Source organism: Lissotriton vulgaris, chromosome 3_1, assembly GCF_964263255.1.
Source record: "Lissotriton vulgaris chromosome 3_1, aLisVul1.2, whole genome shotgun sequence".
NCBI classification, from domain to species: domain Eukaryota; kingdom Metazoa; phylum Chordata; class Amphibia; order Caudata; family Salamandridae; genus Lissotriton; species Lissotriton vulgaris.
In genome coordinates this window covers 1,632,995,389-1,633,017,781 of record NC_141689.1, presented here as the reverse complement: position 1 = coordinate 1,633,017,781, position 22,393 = coordinate 1,632,995,389, and positions in this window count along the sequence as shown.

Genomic DNA, 22,393 nt, shown 5'->3' with positions numbered 1-22,393 from the left:
CTATGTGATTGTTATATAAAAAAGGGTCTACATGTTTCAACCTGCAAATGGTAATCCCAGGTTTTCGTCAGGACCAAAGAGGAAAATGGGTGGTGTACACACACTAACGTGTACCCAGTCCTAGATTCCTTAGGCCGCACTGCAAAAATCTGCAGCAGGCTGCCTCAAAAACCTAAATAGGTGAGGAAAAAGAGAGAGACTTGAATGCTCCAGGGGGCAGAGAAAGGCTTGTTCAGGAGGAAACCTATTAGTTTCACTGAACTCCGTGCTCCGAATATCTAAGCACCTCTTCGTTGTCCCCGTAGCTTACCTGGAGCATTCCTGGTCATTACAACCTATTAGTATCGATACCCTGTTTTTAATATTGTCCAGTAGCTTCTGATTGAAGTTTTTTCTACAAGTTATACCAGGACAATTTTTAACCCCCTTTTTTTGCACTTTACACTAACAACCAGCTCCACTGTATTCAGGTGTCGCAGAACACCCGGATGGCACTCGGCCATCTGGGTGGACCCCAATGATGAAGCATGTCACCAACCAGGTTGGTGAGTGAGGGGTTTCTTAACAAAGGGGAAATATCCTTTTGTTTTCTCTTCTGACATCCCATTGAGTATCTTTTTTAGGTCCTTGTGGTGATACTCCTTTTTTGTTTAAGCAGTAACTTTACCATGTTTATGGTATGACTATGTGCACTTCCACTTTATATGGCGGTGTCATAGTCAGAGAGTTGTCATGTGATCAAGGGCGGGATGGTCCGAAACGTGTAGTGGCAGATCTGGCTATGAAGAAAAATTTAAATATCCGCACTTACTTGGGTCCAGGCTCATCTTTTCTGACAAAATCAGACGTTGTGATCGAGTTGGAGCCAAATATATATATATATCAAGGAGTGGTCGGAAGGCGTCATCATCGAAGGGGATGCTGATGATACTCATCAAGTTTGCAAGGTGTGATAGAGAGCAAACACTACGTGAGATTGAGGAACTGGAAGCTGAAATCAGTAAGGATACAGACAAAGAGAAACAAACTGAGCTACGGGAGGCTATGAAAAAACGTATCAAAACATATGAGAAGAAAATAAAACAATCAATCAATCAATCAATGACACTTATAGAGCGCGCTACATACCCGTAGGGTCTCAAGGCGCTGGGGGGGGGGTGCCGCTACTGCTCGAACAGCCAGGTCTTCAGATTCTTCCTGAAGGAGAGGTGGTCTTGGGTCAGGCGCAGGTCGGTCGGGAGGGAGTTCCAGGTCTTGGCGGCCAGGTAGGAGAAGGACCTTCCTCCTGTAGTCGTTCTTCGGATGCGGGGGACGGCGGCGAGGGCGTGGTTGGCTGATCGGAGGTGGCGTTTGGGAGCGTAGAAGTTGATCCGGCTGTTGAGGTAGCTCGGGCCTTGGTCGTGTAGGGCTTTGTGTGCGTGGGTGAGGAGGCGGAAGGTGATTCTTTTGTTGACGGGGAGCCAGTGAAGGTCTCTCAGGTGTCCGGTGATGTGGCTGGTTCGTGGGATGTCGAGGATGAGTCTGGCTGAGGCGTTCTGGATCCGCTGGAGTCTCTTCTGGATCTTGGCGGTGGTACCGGCGTAGAGGGCGTTGCCGTAGTCCAGTCGGCTGGTGACGAGGGCCTGGGTGACGGTCTTCCTGGTCTCGGTGGGGATCCACCAGAAGATCTTCCGTAGCATGCGTAGGATGTTGAAGCACGCCGAGGAGACGTTGTTGACTTGCCTGGTCATGGAGAGGGAGGAGTCCAGGATGAAGCCCAGGTTGCGTGCATGGTCTGTCGGTTTGGGTGCGGTGCCCAGGGCGGGAGGCCACCAGGAGTCGTCCCAGGCGGAGGGTGAAGAGCCCAGGATGAGGACCTCCGTCTTGTCCGAGTTCAGTTTCAGGCGGCTGGTCGTCATCCACTCGGCTACCTCTTTCATCCCTTCGTGCAGGTTGGCTCTGGCGGAGGCGGGGTCGTTGGTCAGGGAGAGGATCAGCTGGGTGTCGTCGGCGTAGGAGATTATGCTGAGGTTGTGTTTGCGTACGATGGCCGCGAGGGGGCTCATGTAGACGTTGAAGAGGGTGGGGCTCAGAGATGATCCTTGAGGGACGCCGCAGATGACTTCGGAGGCCTCTGACTTGTACGGTGGTAGGCGGACTCTCTGTGTTCTTCCGTCGAGGAAGGAGATGATCCATTCCAGCGCCTTGTCCTGGATTCCGGTGTTGCTGAGGCGCTGTACTAGGGTGCGGTGGCAGACCGTGTCGAATGCCGCGGAGAGGTCTAGGAGGATGAGGGCCGCTGTTTCTCCATTGTCCATCAGGGCTCGGATGTCATCGGTGGCGGCGATGAGGGCGGTCTCGGTGCTGTGATTGGCTCGGAAGCCGGACTGTGAGGGGTCGAGGGATCCGTTTGTCTCGAGGAAGGCGGCCATCTGCTTGTTGACGGTCTTCTCGATGACTTTCGCAGGAAACGGGAGGAGCGAGATGGGGCGGTAGTTCTTGAGTTCGGTGGGGTCCGCTGTTGGTTTCTTGAGTAGAGCGCTGAGTTCGGCGTGTTTCCAGCTCTCAGGGAAGGTGGCGGTGTCGAAGGATGTGTTGATGATGTCTCGCAGGTGGGGTGCGATGACAGCGTCGGCCTTGTTGAAGACGTGGTGAGGGCAGGGGTCGGTCGGTGATCCGGAGTGGATGGAGTTCATCGTGCGGATGGTGTCTTCGGTGCTGATCGGGGTCCAGGCGTGGAGGGTGGTGGTGGGGGGTGGTTGTTCGGTCATGGTGTGCGTTGGTTGGTTGTTGAAGCTGTTGTGTATGTCCGCGATCTTGTTGTGGAAGTATGAAGCGAGGGAGTTGCAGAGGTCTTGCGATGGGGTGATGTCGTTGTTTCCTGCGCTGGGGTTGGAAAGCTCTTTCACGATGTTGAAGAGTTCCTTGCAGTTGTGTGCGTTGTTGTCCAACCGGTCCTTGAATGCTGTTTTCTTGGCGGCGCGGATCAGCTGGTGGTGCTTCCGGGTGGCAAGCTTGAAGGAGGTCCTGTTGTCCGGTGTAGGTTCCCTTCTCCAGACTTTCTCGAGGGCTCGGCAGTTCTTCTTGGAGCTCTTGAGTTCGTCGGTGAACCACGGGGCTTTCTTGCTGCCGGGTCTGCTGGGCGGGGTCCTCAGCGGGGCGAGTTCGTCCGCGCAGTTGCTGATCCACTTCGTGAGGTTGTCGGCGGCCTGGCTGGGGTTCGCTGAGCTGGCAGGAGGGTGCTGGCTCAGGGAGGTGGCGAGCTGGTCTGCTGTGATCTTGTTCCAGCTTCTGCGGGCGGCTTGTTGCTGGTGGTGGTGGGTCGTCGTTCTCTTGAAGGTGAAGTGGACGCAGCTGTGGTCCGTCCATTGAAGCTCTGTGGCGTGGCTGAAGTCGATGTCTGTGCTGGAGGAGAAGACTGCGTCGAGTGTGTGTCCGGCGAGGTGGGTGGGGGTGGACACCAGTTGCTTGAGTCCAAGATTGGTGAGGTTGTCGAGCAGGGTGCTGGTGTTGCGGTCGTTGTTGTTCTCCAGGTGGAAGTTGAGGTCCCCCAGGAGGATGTAGTCAGCGGAGGGGAGGGCATGCGGGCTGACGAAGTCGGCGATGTCCTCGCTGAATTGTGTGCGTGGTCCAGGGGGTCGGTAGATCAGGGTGCCTCTGAGGGTGGTGTTCGGGTTGGTGTGGATCTGGAAATGCAGGTGTTCGGCGCTGGTCAGGGTGTTGTCGGTGCTGGTCGTGAGACGGATGGTGTTCCTGTGGATGATGGCAATGCCTCCTCCCATCTGGTTGGCGTTGCTATCCCTCCGGACGATCTTGTAGCCCTCTGGGATAGCGATGGCGATGTCGGGAGCTGAAGAGGCGTTCATCCAGGTCTCTGTGAGGAAGGCAACGTCAGGGGCTGTGGCGTCTAGGAGGTTCCAGAGTTCGATGGCGTGTCTGTGGACGGAGCGGGTGTTGAGCAGGATGCACTTGAGGTGGGTGCTGCTGGTGTTCGGCTTGGCAGGTGCTGGTGCGAGGCAGGTCCGGATGCAGGTGAACTTGCAGGCGTGGCAGCTGAAAGGTCCGTGGGTGCGACGTGGAGTGGCTTGATGGCATTCTGGGAGTCGGCCGGTGTTGAGTGCGATGAGGGTGGCGGCGGAGTACGTCAGGCGGGTCGGTCGGGGTCCTCGTGGGCCAGGGGTCCTGGCGCTGGGCGCGATCCGGTCGTGGACGGGCGCAGACGGGCTTACCTTTGGCGCGCCTTCGGCGCACAATCGGCGCGCCCGCTGCACGTGACCGCTGCGCGTTCGCACGGTCACCATATATGGCGAAGTGCGCGGGTGGGCGGGGCAGCTGGGAGGCGGGAGCGGGGAGGGATACAGAAGGCAAAAAAGGGGCGGGGCTTAGCGGCGGTGGCGGGAAGCGGGGAGGGAACAGAGGGACAGAAACGACAATGCTGACAATAAAGGAAAAAAGACAATATTACACAGATTAAGCAATACAGATCTTACTAAGCCTAACAGAAGACAGCAGGGCACAGGAGCTACCACGGACCTCGAGGCTCGAGGGAGGGGGCGTGGTCGGGCGGCAGCAGCTGGGCAGCGAGGCAGAGGGCGGAGGGAGCACACGCAGCAGCTGGTGGCCGTGCAGCGCGGGGGTGTCCTACAAGTAGGTCACACTCACCTGCGTCGCACGGTCGCCATATATGGCCAAGTGCACGGGTGGGCGGGGCAGCTGGGAGGCGGGAGCGGGGAGGGATACAGAAGGCAAAAAAGGGGCGGGGCTTAGCGGCGGTGGCGGGAAGCGGGGAGGGAACAGAGGGACAGAAACGACAATGCTGACAATAAAGGAAAAAAGACAATATTACACAGATTAAGCAATACAGATCTTACTAAGCCTAACAGAAGACAGCAGGGCACAGGAGCTACCACGGACCTCGAGGCTCGAGGGAGGGGGCGTGGTCGGGCGGCAGCAGCTGGGCAGCGAGGCAGAGGGCGGAGGGAGCACACGCAGCAGCTGGTGGCCGTGCGGCGCGGGGTGTCCTACAAGTAGGTCACACTCACCTGCGTCGCACGGTCGCCATATATGGCCAAGTGCGCGGGTGGGCGGGGCAGCTGGGAGGCGGGAGAGGGGAGGGATACAGAAGGCAAAAAAGGGGGGGGCTTAGCGGCGGTGGCGGGAAGCGGGGAGGGAACAGAGGGACAGAAACGACAATGCTGACAATAAAGGAAAAAAGACAATATTACACAGATTAAGCAATACAGATCTTACTAAGCCTAACAGAAGACAGCAGGGCACAGGAGCTACCACGGACCTCGAGGCTCGAGGGAGGGGGCGTGGTCGGGCGGCAGCAGCTGGGCAGCGAGGCAGAGGGCGGAGGGAGCACACGCAGCAGCTGGTGGCCGTGCGGCGCGGGGGTGTCCTACAAGTAGGTCACAGTCACCTGCGTCGCACGGTCGCCATATATGGCCAAGTGCGCGGGTGGGCGGGGCAGCTGGGAGGCGGAAGCGGGGAGGGATACAGAAGGCAAAAAAGGGGCGGGGCTTAGCGGCGGTGGCGGGAAGCGGGGAGGGAACAGAGGGACAGAAACGACAATGCTGACAATAAAGGAAAAAAGACAATATTACACAGATTAAGCAATACAGATCTTACTAAGCCTAACAGAAGACAGCAGGGCACAGGAGCTACCACGGACCTCGAGGCTCGAGGGAGGGGGCGTGGTCGGGCGGCAGCAGCTGGGCAGCGAGGCAGAGGGCGGAGGGAGCACACGCAGCAGCTGGTGGCCGTGCGGCGCGGGGGTGTCCTACAAGTAGGTCACACTCACCTGCGTCGCACGGTCGCCATATATGGCCAAGTGCGCGGGTGGGCGGGGCAGCTGGGAGGCGGGAGCGGGGAGGGATACAGAAGGCAAAAAAGGGGCGGGGCTTAGCGGCGGTGGCGGGAAGCGGGGAGGGAACAGAGGGACAGAAACGACAATGCTGACAATAAAGGAAAAAAGACAATATTACACAGATTAAGCAATACAGATCTTACTAAGCCTAACAGAAGACAGCAGGGCACAGGAGCTACCACGGACCTCGAGGCTCGAGGGAGGGGGCGTGGTCGGGCGGCAGCAGCTGGGCAGCGAGGCAGAGGGCGGAGGGAGCACACGCAGCAGCTGGTGGCCGTGCGGCGCGGGGGTGTCCTACAAGTAGGGGGTGTCCTACAAATAGCGCAAGCAGGACAAATTTGAGAGAGACGAGAGAGATTATTTACAAGGCCGCATTCTCACATTTGCAAAAAAACTAGGATCAATCAAGGAAAAGGCTCTTGAGCAATAAAAGCTCTGTACTTGCTGAACGTAAACAGATCTCAGAATCTGAAGTCACGGACATTGAATTGAGTGAAGAGGAAATAGGCAGTGGAGCTTCTGGTCTGGCAAGAAATGTGGTGCCTGTACCGGACCCTTTTTTAGACGAATTCCAATTGATCAGGGAAACGCGGGGCATGGGAGGGGAGAGGAAAACCAGTGGAGAAACCGCCGCAAAGAAAAAAGAAAGTAAACATCAGACAAGGTGAGGCGGGTGGAGCTAATGCCGGCAGCGCCTCACCAAGGATGACAAGAAGCAAGAAGGTATGGAACAGGAGATAGGTACTGAAGTCCTAACAGTTGTTAACTTAACATCGAGAGTACTGACAAAATCAGAGGTGGAGGTGCTACAACTGGGACTTAGCTTCTGCCCGGCAAAAAAGTCTGATTATACACAACTCAGGATTGATCTCTTCAAGTTTTGCAGAAAATTTAAAATGCTTAAGTTCTTCAAAGGTGAAGAACGATCTATGACACAGCAGATTTCCGATAAGGAACACGATAATCTTACAGCTGGCGATATAGAAACATTGGCAGTCATGGCGGATCTGGCGGAAGAGGCGAATCCGATGACACTGATCCCGTCTTCGGTCTTCAATAGAAACCGGACTGGAATAACGAAGTAAGACCGGGAAGTCCATTTAAACAAAAATCACGATTCTGTCCCATGATGCCAGCAGATGCAGTTGAGATATTTACTGACGTAATGGTCAAGGACTTTTTAAATCATTGCAACTCAGTGAAGAATAAATGTGCCAGAGCCAACATCATGGCACAACAAAGAAAAGCAATAATGGATTCAAAGAATGATAAGGAGGTTATTTGCAAACAGTCAGACAAAGGCGGAAATGTGGTCTTAATGACTAAGGACTACTATGTAAAGGAATCCCTTACACAATTGAATGACACAAAAAGTTACATGAGAGTAACGAAAAGAATATTTAAAGACAGTGTCAATGTGTATCGCTCTCTCTTGAACAAATGGTACCATAAAGGGATGTTGAGCAAGGAAGAATTTGCTTTTTTGGAATGCAAGCACCCCAGGATACCGACATTCTATCACCTGCCGAAGCTGCACAAGCATGCAACCTGCCCACCAGGATGTCCAATTATTTCGTCCTTGGAAAGCCTGACTGAACAGATGTCTAGGTTTGTGGACTTTTTTCTCTTTAATTTTGTTAAAATGATCAAGTCGTACATAAGGGATACGAAAGACTTCCTGTTGAAAATGGACAACTTGATTTGGAATGAAGAAATTATAATGATGACAGTTGATATTTCAAGTCTCTACACAAGTTTAGACCATCTCCAACGGGTGGAAGTGGTGAGATGGTTTTTAGAGACTCGGCCAATGAATCTAGCTGATGTTATTGGAAATTGTGACATTTTGCCTAGGTAACAATATATTTCAGTTCCAGGATCAATTATTCAAACAGATATGTGGAACAGCCATGGGCACCTGCTTTTTCCCCCAGCTATGCAAATCTCTTCATGGGCTGGTGGGAGGGGCAGGTGGCCTGGGCAGAGAAAAAAGCAGAATAGACACATAGAGTTATATCTTAGAACAGATATATAGACGATTTATTTATTGTCTATAGAGGCACAGAAGAGTCTGCCAGGGCGTATATTGAGGTACTTAACAAAAACGACCTCAACCTCAAGTTCACAGGCGAAGTTAGCACAGTAACAGTGAATTTTTTAGACTTAAGGCTGTTCTCTGCTGAGGGAAAACTTTGCACGGCGTTGCATAGGAAACCCACTGCAGGGAATTCTGTGCTACACGCAGATAGTTGCCATCCGGGTAAAACAATATCTAGTATCCCGTATGGCGAATTTCTGAGGATGAAAAGAAACTGCACACATCATTGTGACTATGAAACAGCTGTAATGGAGAGTACCAAGAGGTTTGAAGCCAGGGGCTATAGCAAGACAGTACTCACGGAGGCAAAATTGAAAGCTGACAGTAAGCCCAGAAGAGATCTGATATCTGAGGTAAATGCAGCAAGAGCCAAGAAGAAGGAGGTGGAAACTAACAGTTTGAGAATGATTATGCATTATTCATGTAATGCCCTAGAAATTAGGCGGATGTTTGCAAAGAATTGGCACATCTTAAGATCCGACCCAATTATTGACAAAGGATCTTTCAAAGCCTCCCCTCATTACTTTTAGGAGAGCAAGATCTCTACGAAGTAGCATAGTTCAGAGCCACTGTGAGAAAGATGAAAAATGTTGGCGATTTGGAAAATTGGTGGGATTTTGTCCATGTCTGAAGTGCAAAGCCTGTAAAAATAGCAAAAAGGTGTTTGAATATAATGTACCAGGAATGAAAGAACCAAAAAAAATAAAGAGTCTAATGAATTGTAACACAAGCTATACGGTGTACTGTTTGGTATGTCCATGTGGCTTGCGCTACATTGGAAACACTATGCATCCCACTAAGATCAGGATCTGGAACATCTCAGGGCCATTCAGAACAAGGATCCTACCTATCCTGTGGCAAGACATTTTGAGATGTTTCACCAGAGCAACAGAAATCAACTAAGTTTCTTCTGCATGGATCAGGTATCCGCAGATATGTTATGTTATGTTATGTTATGTTATAAGCTGTTTTGTAATGTGCACAATTAATACCGGAGTATCCTGCCGCGGTATACCGCTGGGGAACCCGTCCTGGCTTTCCCTGTGGGATGGTCCCTACTGGGAGTCCCCAAGGTGGAGCCAGGCATCCCCAGCATTGATGGGGCCGTTGTGGAGATTAGGCAAGCTAATGCCCAGAGTTGCCGAGTGGGACCCCTGGTTAGAGTAGGCACTGAGGCGAGAATTATCGAGTCCGCTGACCCTGGTCCACGACCCTGCCGCGTCGGGAATTGAACCCTGGTCCCGGGCCGACTCCTGCTTCTGGGTCTGCCGCCTCTAACCAGTGAGCCACACAGATATAAGAGGAGGAAATAGGCTACTCCAGCTGCGGAGATTAGAATCACAACATATAATTGATAACCAGACAAAGAGACCAGGGGGTCTCAACAGTGTAGAAGAATTAGCTGTACATCTGTGAATTTGCTCATGGTTTAGTGTGACATCTGTGTACATAGGACATATCAGAAGTTTGTGAAAAGCCCATTCAGGGCATAAATATTCTTTTCACATGTTAAATTGTTTTTCGTTTTGAAATTATATTAATGTTGTTTCCAATTGCCCACCCAGGGCTTAAATTTTGCTGAAAAGCAATGTTAACAGACAACAGAATGGATAAATTGACCACTTACAAATGGTGGAATGCCTGACTTAAGGTTAAATGGTTGTCCTTTGTTTAAGTTAATGGAAATGTATATTTAAATCAAATCTGCCTAATGGCGGCGCCGGCCACTGTTGACAAAGGCGGCAGCCGAAACGCGTTTAGTGGTGTACTCTGGTGCCCAATAAAAGGTTTTGGGTCATGTTCCTGTGAGTGCTGGTGCTTTATTGTACTGAAAAGCTGTGGTTTTGGAGACCTGCGTGGTGTCAGCGTGGCAGAGCACCCGGTCGAGAGTGGAAGGGAGTCTGACAGAAATCGAGTGTGGCAGATGTTTCGGATACGTAGGATCTGTAGTGATGATCAAGAATGCAGAAAGGCGCAGGAGGCGATTAAACAAAGATTCCTAGAGAGGGGGTACTCAGAAGTGGTTTTAAACAAAGCAATTAGGAGAACAGCTGACCTAAAGCAAGCAGTAGCCTTGGTGGACCGCAGTATCTGTATTCAATAAAGATGACGCTCCCACCAGACTAATTCTCCCCTATAGCCTTCAGCAGAAGGCCATTCGAAAAATAGTGACAAAAAATTAGCCCTTGATTAGGAGTGATCAGGTCCTGAACACCCAAATCACCAGGTCACCAACGTTAACATGCAGAAAAGCTCCTTCCATGAGCAACGACCTGGTAAAAAGCAGTCCAGAGGTGATGGTACCAACTAACTGGTTAAGTCCGAAAGGGGGATTCAGGAAATGCAAAACATGTAGAGCCTGTAAATATGGAAAAAACATTGAAGCCCAAACCAATACCTATAATGAAGGATCTAGACTACAAAACAGAATTTGCAGTATATGTATTGGAGTGTACATGCAAGCTTAGGTATGTAGGAAGCACTAAGCTTCAAGCACATAAGCGAATTCTACAACATCTGAGAGCTATTACCAACAGCGACGTAACCTACCCGGTGGCACGCCATTTCAAGGAATGTCATGGCAATAATTTACAAGATCTTAATCATTATGTCATTGACAGTATCCTACCTCAAAAAAGAGGCGGACACCGGGAAGCATTCTTGCGCAGACTGGAGACTCGCTACATCCTTGAGCTGGACAGTAAAATCCCACAGGGCTTAAATTTTACAGAAGACTTTCGCTCATGTTTATGATAAATGTATCATACCCTATAAAAGATAGACAAGTAATCAGGATTGGGTAGCCTAATACAAACTGACATAGATAACAAAGTAACCAGCCTTCTTACAACTTAATCTAATCAAAAAAGAAAAAAAAGGAAAAAATATTTTTTATAAATGTTATCCTATTGCACTACTTTGCACAATGAATAGTCATAGGTATGACCATTTGCACATATGCACGTTGAACACATTGCACTTTTGTAGCCTTTTAAGGAAATGGAGCATCAAGGCAAATATGCCCACTTGGGCAGTACTACCAGTTAAAGGAACGTTTATTTATACCCCTTGTTCACATTGCGCATTTGCACATTAATGAAGTATATGCTTTTTCCAATATAGGGATAAGTATACAGTAGCTGCTATATATTCGGATGTTTTTAAAGTACAGTGAAAAACGCAGTAATAGAGTTTTTTATGTAATGGCTTTTTAACATTTGAATGTAATCTCTAAATAATGACTTAGTTAATATTTATTTATTTATTTATTTATTGACTGTCAATGTTTACCAGCGGCTGAATTCGGGGTTGATAACAATGCTTTTAATGTTATTTTAACATTGAGATATTAACGTTCCTAATAGTATGTTATCCATTTCCATGCTAATGAGAGAAACACTAATGCTTTAAAGGGATGGCACTCCTCATGCGCATCATGTAAGCAAGGGCACTGAGCTGCCCGAAACGCGTCAATGGCGGTGGTGCAGGGCGAAATGAAATAAAACACATATCTGCACCTGAATCTGGGTCTGCGACCGTGCTTTTGCATCTGACACTGCAAGCGGAACATCAAGTATATATATATATATATATATATATTACCTACTGGCGGTCGCCAGTAGGTATGTATAGTTAGGATTTTTTCTCTATGGGATTTTTGAAAATTCTATGTCTAATAACTTTGGCGTTTGTGGACGGAATTGGCTGAAATTTACAGGAAAATTGAACATTTTGTTTCTGAGCAGCCCCTGACAATTTGGGGGGGGTTTCATCAAGGGGGGGCCGAGAAAAAAGGGGGATCCCAAAACGCGTTTTTCCCATGTTAATTTCCATAGGGCGGTTGGCCTCACTTTTAGCTCGAACGGCTGAATGGATTTGCACGAAACTTGGCAAAATTGTAGGGACTGTTAGCCCGATGTGCCTTTGCTAGGTCTCAATATATGTGCTCCAGTGGATTTTGAGTAATTTAGGTTCAAAAAAATATATATATCTGGGCGGAGCCTAACCACACATCTGATCTGATTGGCTGTCAGCACTTCATCCAAGAAGTGTTGGCAGCCATCTTGGGACCAATATACATGATAGCACCTCATTAAAAAGCATTGTAGTTAATAGAGGGTTTTAGGACTTTAGTTACATTATAAATCATTTGTTGATGGTACCATACTCGTTTTAGGAATTGTGGTGGGTTCTAAGGTGATTTTACCATGTGAAAAAAACGTCTGCTGTGATATCATGAATATTGTTTGAAAGAAAACTAATATCTCATGATTTTCCCACAGTGGTTTGGAAGGGGATCTATAAGCTAAACTGAAAGCATATTTTCTGTATATTCACATTATCTTTCTCAGTCATGTGAAAATGAAGTCTGACATTCTCAGTAAAACATGTACATCCAAGAAGGACAGAGACTGTCAGTTGATTCCTTTGTGCTCTACTGCAGCCTCCTAAAGTGTTCTAAAGAACAACTAGAGCGCTAACAGTCCTACGTATTACAAAGGTATAGCACACCTGGAGCCATCGTGATGGGAATAAAGTGGTAACTCTTAAAACATTTAATTTAAAAAGGAACAAAATGAGGGGGTATATTATGCAATAGAAGGTATTATTAGTGCTGCAGAAAGAAAAATTAGGGCACATTTTGAGTGACTTTTCAAATCCTCTTCTATTTCATTAAAAAATTCTGACATGCAGTCTCCCAAAATGGCCACCAGAGACAAAAGAGCCCAAATGTAGCCCAAACATCACCCAGATGTAGCCCAAGTATAGCCCAATGACAGAATGTCCCAGAGTGTTCTAAAGAACAACTAGAGCGCTAACAGTCCTACTTATTACAAAGGTATGGCACACCTGAAGCCATCTTGATTGGAATAAAGTGGTAACTCTTAAAACATTTAATTTAAAAAGGAACAAAATGAGGGGGTATATTTTGCCATATGAATTATGATTAGTGCTGCAGAAAGAAAAATTAGCGCACATTTTGAGTGACGTCTCAAACCCTCTTCAATTTCATTTAAAAATTCTGACATACAGTCTCCCAAGATGGCCACCAGAGACAAAAGAGCCTAAATGTAGCCCAAATATCACCCAGATGTACCCCAAGTATAGCCCAATGACAGAATGTCCCAGAGTGTTCTAAAGAACAACTAGAGCGCTAACAGTCTTACTTATGACAAAAGTATGGCACACCAGAAGCCATCTTGATTGGAATGAAGTGGTAAGTCTGAAAACACTCAATTTAAAAAGGAACAACATGAGGGGGTTAATTTTGCCATAGAAAGTATGATTAGTGCTTCAGAAAGAAAAATTAGGGATCATTTTGAGTGACTTTTCAAATCCTCTTCTATTTCATTAAAAAAATTCTGACATGCAGACTGAAACATGCACTTTGAATACCAGCAGCAGACGTCCCTGGTGAGCAGTAGCTTTACTACAGTGATCTAATGTGCAACTAGAGTGCTAACATTCAGAATTCATGGAAAATGTGTGACACATCTGAATGCCTTCTTGATGGAACCAAAGTAAACAAGCATTGAAAATGCAATAGATCTCGCCCTCGTTTAAGTTAAAGCCATTCTGTTTGTAATGAGGTGGCTTTTTAGCTTTGCTTTTATTAGTGTTTTTTCAACTTTCATGTAAATAACATGCATCTGTATGCATATAAGTATATGTATGCATGCATTTATGTTTGTATTTATATAGATATACAGATGATATATGTTTATATATGTATGTATATATATATATATTCACTGAAAAAACCATAGGTTATAGACCATATATAGTTAGGAATTAGCATTTACAAAACCTTGAAAATTCACTGAAAAAACCATAGGTTATAGACCATATATAGTTAGGAATTAGCATTTACAAAACCTTGAAAATTCACTGAAAAAACCATAGGTTATAGACCATATATAGTTAGGAATTCGCATTTACAAAACCTTATTTTACTCACACAAAACCATTGAAATTCCATATATAGTTAGTTGCACTAACTATATATCGCGCACCCGCAATCCACTGCTGATGATGTCACATATTACATCATTCATGACATGGTCAGTGACATCACTGATGACATCACTGATGACATCTCAAATGACATCACTGATGACATCACTGATGACAACATCCAGTGACTGTATGTTTCTGTAAAGTTAAAATATGTCTTACATATTGAAGAATGAGTGGATGTATAAGTGTCTGGATGAAGGATTTAGTAGGTGCATGACTGACTGTATGAGTGAGTGATTAAATGTGTCTCACTTAGTGCATGGGTTAGTGACTAAACTGTCTTAATTTGTGCATCATTATGTCCGTTGTTCTGTAAACTGTTGCATGTGTTGATAAGTAGCTATATGAGTAACTATATGGGTTATTGATTGGTTGCCCAAGTATTTGTATGGGAGACTGAGTGTGTGTGTGGGTGGCTGGGAGGTGTATGACTCTGTGCATAGATGTGTGAGCAGTTGATTCACTAGATGTATGGATTCAAAAGTGCATGTGGAAACAGCTGTATGGGCGGTTGACTGTGTGCATGAGTGTATTGGTGAGTGAATAGATATCTCAGTGCTACATGTCAAAGTAAGTACATATGTAAAACACAGTACATGTGAGAGTTGACATATATAAATAACTGTGCATAAGAGCCAGTGAATGTGTGAGTGGCTGTATGGATCATTGTGAACTTGTATCAGGGATTGTATAAGAGAGTAAATATGTGTTAGTATATGTTTGAATAAGTAAAGTTTGTATAACTGTATAGTTGAGGAAATGGAGGTGTGATTGATTCTTTGCATGACTGACTAGGTGTGTGAGTAACTCCATGGATAAATGACAGTCTGTGAGTGTCTGTTTACACTGATTGTATCTAAGGTTATATTAGAGTCTGAAGAGGTTCATCGTATTATCACATGAATGATATCATCAGTGATGTGATCAGTAATGTCAAATGAGATGTCATCAGTGATGTCATCAGTGATGTCATGTGAGATGTCATCAGTGATGTCATTTGAGATGTCATCAGTGATGTCATCAGTGATGTCACTGACCATGTCATGAATGATGTAATATGTGACATCATCAGCAGTGGATTGCGGGTGCGCGATATATAGTTAGTGCAACTAACTATATATGGAATTTCAATGGTTTTGTGTGAGTAAAATAAGGTTTTGTAAATGCGAATTCCTAACTATATATGGTCTATAACCTATGGTTTTTTCAGTGAATTTTCAAGGTTTTGTAAATGCTAATTCCTAACTATATATGGTCTATAACCTATGGTTTTTTCAGTGAATATATATATATATATATATATATATATATATATATATATATGTATATATATATATATATATATATATATATATATATATATATATATATATATATATATATTATATATATATATATATATATATATATATGTATATATATATGCATTCCATCTGGCCCAAGTTGGAGGCTCCCGGGTGCTCTGGGGCGGTGCACGCGAGGCGCAGCAGGACCCGCTGCGATTGAATAAATTCAGGTTTTCTCCTTGCAGAGAGGTTTGTTCCTCGTGCACTCCCGTGTGACCAATAAAGTTCCAACCACACTGGTTTTGAGTCGATTATAAGTTATTTATTCAGCAACCAGCAACACCTTACGCGTTTCGGTCTCTACGGAGACCTTGCTCACAGGTTAACTGAGTCAACATTATTTTGACATTTCAATAAAGTAAAGAATGTTTTTTTAGAAGTTACATCACTTCCTGTATCTCGTACAGGCATTATGGGACATGTAGTTTCTAATAACTGATGTTTCTATGCTCAACAATTCACTGCATTTGATTCAGTTTTGTGTCATAATTAATACTAATTGCAAACAATGTTTAAACCAAAATTAAGCCCTCCAGTGGGCATTTCAAAATTTCCAGCGGGTCCATGCCTAATATTAGCACACATTTATATACATTTGTGGAATTTAATTCAAAGGAATTTGACCACTATGTTAAACCAAAATTAAAGCCCTCCAGTGGACATCTTGTGAGAGTAAGAGAACTCCAACTCCCAGCATGCAGAGTGTCCATGATGTCGGGCCGGTGGTATGGGGGGGCGGGATAATTGAAAAAATCCATTCCATTGTCTTTTGCAGCTCTGTATGATGTGAACCCAACCGCAAAGCCTGCGTCCCAAAGCGCCTCCTTAGGTCCCCTCGGGCTGTATATATATGTCATTTCTCTGACAGTTCAAAAGCTTCATCCCCTGAGTCCCCTGAGTCCTCCTTTCTTGTGCAGCCGCGCAGGAGAGCTGCTGTGATTACATGGTTGTTGAGCACAGAAACGCAAATTGTGTAATTATATTGGGCCGCCCTATAGCGCTTACCCTGGATCCTTTCTACTTTGGACATGCCGCGCAGGAGCGCTAATCTTCTTGGTTGTTGGTTTTCACCGCGCAGGAGCGCTTTATCCTTTTGCTGTTTCATACCACGCAGGAGCGTATATAAACTTGGTGGATTTTCTTGTTTGCCTCATCCTAGCGCAGGAACGCTTTACTTTGGTTGTGTACAGAAGCGCATGGGCGCTTTACTTGATGTCCTTTCTTTCCTTGGTCCTGCACGCATAGGAAGCATTGGTAAGTCCAGGGAATAGGGGCTCCTTCCTGCATGTGTTACATGGTTTGCTCTGAAGCAGGAGTAGTGCGTTATCATAATTGGGTCTTTCTTGTTTCCTCAGTTGTGTCAAGGCCCTACCCTAATCCACTGCTACCAAGTCCTCTCCAATCCTTATTTGGCTCCCATCCCTGGTTCCATCTCATCCTCGCTGGGTGCCACTTCCGCACGGGTCAGGTGGGTACAGGGATGCTGGCTCTTGTCGTCTCTGCAGAATTGCTTATATATATATATATATATATATATATATATATATATATATATTACCTACTGGCGGTCGCCAGTAGGTAGTTATAGTTAGGACCTAGTTTCCATAGGAAATGCTCAACATTCTATTTGGAATAACTTTGGCCCTGGTTGAAGAATCTTAGCGAATTTCTCAAAGAAGATGGCTCAGTCCGCTGCGCTCCTTCCCTAAAAGTTTGGGGGGGATTGGTCAAGTGGGGGCTGAGATAAAAGGGGGGTCCCAAAACGTGTTTTCTCCATGTTATTTTCCATAGGACCTTTAGACTCGGCTACAGGTCGAACGGGTGAATGGATTTATAAGAAATTTGGCAAAACTGTACAGTCCGGCTCGCAGATTACGCTTTTTTTGGAATGGTGTAAATCCGTTCAGTAGTTGTTGAGAAAATTAAAGTTAAAGTCAATTATATATCTATAGGCGCGCATGCGTGCGCGCACCTAAGTGGCTGCGCGTGAGCGGAATTTTTTTTTGCTGCGTGACGTCTGTTAACGTTCGATTCGAAGGAAATCAGGAAGTGTTGACCGCCATTTTGTCACTGCGAGTAAATATATTGTCATTTCAAAGCGTTGGAACATGGAAAGGGGAGAAGGTAGAGATTGTTTTGCTGCGTAGGTTTTCTCAGGGTGTGCAGTAAGGTCCTTAAAAGCGAAAATATATATATTTTTTTCTCGAAAAAGTTGCGGGGTGCGCGCACTCGGGCGCGCACACCTATTTACAAAAGTGTGAAAATGGAGATAAATCAGAAGTTTGAGTGCTTTGATATAAGGTGGCTCTGAAAAGAGCCCTTGTGTTAATTGAGTTGTTTCTGCATTTATAAGTAAGTACCGATGCAGAGTTTGATATAATATTGTTGGCAGCATTTTGAAAGGAAAGACAGGGGCCCATTTTCTGGTTAACAGGTGACCAGGCCAACTTTTCACGCCAGGCCCATTCCTGCAAAGTCGACCGCCATTTTTAGGAGATCTGCAACCACCGGCAGTCACTGGGTTGCAGGAGCAGATGGACTCAAGCCTGTCGGGCGAAGCATCGTTGCACCGCCACAGTGGACGAGACCCTGCTGGGTGAGTGGAGCGTCGCTGTACCGCAACAGTGGGCGAGTCCTTTGCTGGGCTCGTGGAGCGTCCCTATACCGCCAGAGTATGCGAACGCTTTGCTGGGCTCGTGGAGTGTCCCTATATCGCCACAGAGTACGAACCCTTTGCCGGGTGCATGGATCGTTGGGGGTGCAGCTGAGGGGCCTCCATCTGGGGAGGCTCGTCCGCGCCGCCTCTCCCTCCCAGTGGACCCCACGGCGTCTTGCTGACATTTGTTATAGCCGGACCAGGCGATGAAGAGAGGGGGAGGTCGGATATATATGAGTTATACTATTAGGTATGTCACATCCCCCTTGTGGCCTGCAAGGCACCAAAAAAAGAAGAGAATGGGAAGACAACTACATCTCGGGTCGGGCCCATGCCTTCTCTGGCCGATGGCGGCCGGCCGCTCTTTGCCATGGCCCCAGGAACGGATCCCTTGGTTCATCCTGGGGACAGGCCTTGGCGTGTGGTGTCTCCTCCGGACTATTCGCGTAATGGTTCTCCACCCCAGGCCGTTGCCGACGGCTTTTGTAGACTTTCTGACGCTCAAAAACCCTACTAGAAAGCAGCCCAAAAGTAGCCCAACATTGCTACTTTGGGGAAGGAGGGGCTGCGCGCGAGCGGAATTTTTTTTTGCTGCGTGACGTCTGTTAACGTTCGATTCGAAGGAAATCAGGAAGTGTTGACCGCCATTTTGTCACTGCGAGTAAATATATTGTCATTTCAAAGCGTTGGAACATGGAAAGGGGAGAAGGTAGAGATTGTTTTGCTGCGTAGGTTTTCTCAGGGTGTGCAGTAAGGTCCTTAAAAGCGAAAATATATATTTTTTTTTCTCGAAAAAGTTGCGGGTGCGCGCACTCAGGCGCGCACACCTATGTACAAAAGTGTGAAAATGGAGATAAATCAGAAGTTTGAGTGCTTTGATATAAGGTGGCTCTGAAAAGAGCCCTTGTGTTAATTGAGTTGTTTCTGCATTTATAAGTAAGTACCGATGCAGAGTTTGATATAATATTGTTGGCAGCATTTTGAAAGGAAAGACAGGGGCCCATTTTCTGGTTAACAGGTGACCAGGCCAACTTTTCACGCCAGGCCCATTCCTGCAAAGTCGACCGCCATTTTTAGGAGATCTGCAACCACCGGCAGTCACTGGGTTGCAGGAGCAGATGGACTCAAGCCTGTCGGGCGAAGCATCGTTGCACCGCCACAGTGGACGAGACCCTGCTGGGTGAGTGGAGCGTCGCTGTACCGCAACAGTGGGCGAGTCCTTTGCTGGGCTCGTGGAGCGTCCCTATACCGCCACAGTATGCGAACGCTTTGCTGGGCTCGTGGAGTGTCCCTATATCGCCACAGAGTACGAACCCTTTGCCGGGTGCATGGATCGTTGGGGGTGCAGCTGAGGGGCCTCCATCTGGGGAGGCTCGTCCGCGCCGCCTCTCCCTCCCAGTGGACCCCACGGCGTCTTGCTGACATTTGTTATGGCCGGACCAGGCGATGAAGAGAGGGGGAGGTCGGATATATATGAGTTATACTATTAGGTATGTCACATCCCCCTTGTGGCCTGCAAGGCACCGAAAAAAGAAGAGAATGGGAAGACAACTACATCTCGGGTCGGGCCCATGCCTTCTCTGGCCGATGGCGGCCGGCCGCTCTTTGCCACGGCCCCAGGAACGGATCCCTTGGTTCATCCTGGGGACAGGCCTTGGCGTGTGGTGTCTCCTCCGGACTATTCGCGTAATGGTTCTCCACCCCAGGCCGTTGCAGACGGCTTTTGTAGACTTTCTGACGCTCAAAAACTATACTAGAAAGCAGCCCAAAAGTAGCCCAACATTGCTACTTTGGGGAAGGAGGGGCTGCGCGCGAGCGGAATTTTTTTTTGCTGCGTGACGTCTGTTAACGTTCGATTCGAAGGAAATCAGGAAGTGTTGACCGCCATTTTGTCACTGCGAGTAAATGGTGCTCCACATTGTAAACGATTTACAAAAGGGGGTGGTGATAAACAGAGTGTCTGAGTTAAACAGACCACTCTTACCCAGTCCAAAGATCAGGGCTTGATCCATCACCGTTATTTATCTCACTGCCCCATATCAGCTCAGAACCTGGCTATATGCAAATCAGTCTGTCCCTGGCCCAGTGCATCATGGGAACAGGGCAGACTAAACTACCAAGCCAATTCTTCACCAGAAAGGAGACAAGCTACCGGGGACCGGTTTCTGGCATTTCAGCCTTCTTCGGCCCGGCTTGCTTGAATCCTGATGGAGCAATGAGAAAGGGACTCATGTCTGAGTATACCCTGCCACACCTATAGTGGCCAAAAACGATTTACAAAAGGGGGTGGTGATGAACAGAGTGTCTGAGTTAAACAGACCACTCTTACCCAGTCCAAAGATCAGGGCTTGATCCATCACCGTTATTTATCTCACTGCCCCATCCCAGCTCAGAACCTGGCTATATGCAAATCAGTCTGTCCCTGGCCCAGTGCATCATGGGAACAGGGCAGACTAAACTACCAAGCCAATTCTTCACCAGAAAGGAGACAAGCTACCGGGGACCGGTTTCTGGCATTTCAGCCATCTTCGGCCCGGCTTGCTTGAATCCTGATGGAGCAGTGAGAAAGGGACTCATGTCTGAGTATACCCTGCCACACCTATAGTGGCCAAAAACGATTTACAAAAGGGGGTGGTGATGAACAGAGTGTCTGAGTTAAACAGACCACTCTTACCCAGTCCAAAGATCAGGGCTTGATCCATCACCGTTATTTATCTCACTGCCCCATCCCAGCTCAGAACCTGGCTATATGCAAATCAGTCTGTCCCTGGCCCAGTGCATCATGGGAACAGGGCAGACTAAACTACCAAGCCAATTCTTCACCAGAAAGGAGACAAGCTACCGGGGACCGGTTTCTGGCATTTCAGCCTTCTTCGGCCCGGCTTGCTTGAATCCTGATGGAGCAGTGAGAAAGGGACTCATGTCTGAGTATACCCTGCCACACCTATAGTGGCCAAAAACGATTTACAAAAGGGGGTGGTGATGAACAGAGTGTCTGAGTTAAACAGACCACTCTTACCCAGTCCAAAGATCAGGGCTTGATCCATCACCGTTATTTATCTCACTGCCCCATCCCAGCTCAGAACCTGGCTATATGCAAATCAGTCTGTCCCTGGCCCAGTGCATCATGGGAACAGGGCAGACTAAACTACCAAGCCAATTCTTCACCAGAAAGGAGACAAGCTACCGGGGACCGGTTTCTGGCATTTCAGCCTTCTTCGGCCCGGCTTGCTTGAATCCTGATGGAGCAGTGAGAAAGGGACTCATGTCTGAGTATACCCTGCCACACCTATAGTGGCCAAAAACGATTTACAAAAGGGGGTGGTGATGAACAGAGTGTCTGAGTTAAACAGACCACTCTTACCCAGTCCAAAGATCAGGGCTTGATCCATCACCGTTATTTATCTCACTGCCCCATCCCAGCTCAGAACCTGGCTATATGCAAATCAGTCTGTCCCTGGCCCAGTGCATCATGGGAACAGGGCAGACTAAACTACCAAGCCAATTCTTCACCAGAAAGGAGACAAGCTACCGGGGACCGGTTTCTGGCACACCATGGGTGGCAGAGCAGCGGTGCACATTAACTGGTGCATCTCTGGGGATGCGCCAGTTAACATAAATCTGCTCCTTTACATTTAAGTATGAGCAGGGGACACAGAGTTGGTGAAGCTTATCGAAGGTTAAAAAGAGATGAGTCCTGTTCACTGAAAACTTGGACATAGGACTCACCTCCTCAGCATCGCTGGACATGGCTAAATAATAGCTGCAAAATGTTACTGTTGTTAAACAATTTTACTATTATAGTGTCTGAGATTTGTCTCTTACTCTGCAACATCTCATTGTTGTTCTCTTTCTTTAAAGATAAGGACATTAACCATGAGTGATAATGAGCAATCCGTTGGTCTCGATCTTATTGTTGAACATGTCATTGAAACGTCAGTGGAAGTGGAACCCTTAGATGATTTAAATCCTGAGGATGATGAAGAACATGATGAGGATGCCGATTTGTCAGAATTGTATGACATAGGGTGGGAAGCTGACGTGCTTCAGCATATGGAACTATAAACATTTATTTTTCAAATTTACTGGAAATAAAAAGTGAAAATGTAAACCGTTTCATTTAAAATTAAACATAACTTGAAAAACAGGTTATGTGTAGTGTCTTTAATAAAACAGTCAAATATGCTCATAAAAATATTTCTAAACCAATGAAAAGCCTTAACAAGTCACATGACCTGTTATGCTTACGTTACGCGCTCCGCGCCGCGCCCCGGATTGTTTGTCATTCAAACTGAGGCTGGCGTCAGCATGAGAGCGCCAACGTCTCGTGGCTACGCCATTCAGAAAATATTGTTGGCAGCATTTTGAAAGGAAAGATCTGCAACCACCGGCAGTCACTGGGTTGCAGGAGCTGATGGGCTCAAGCC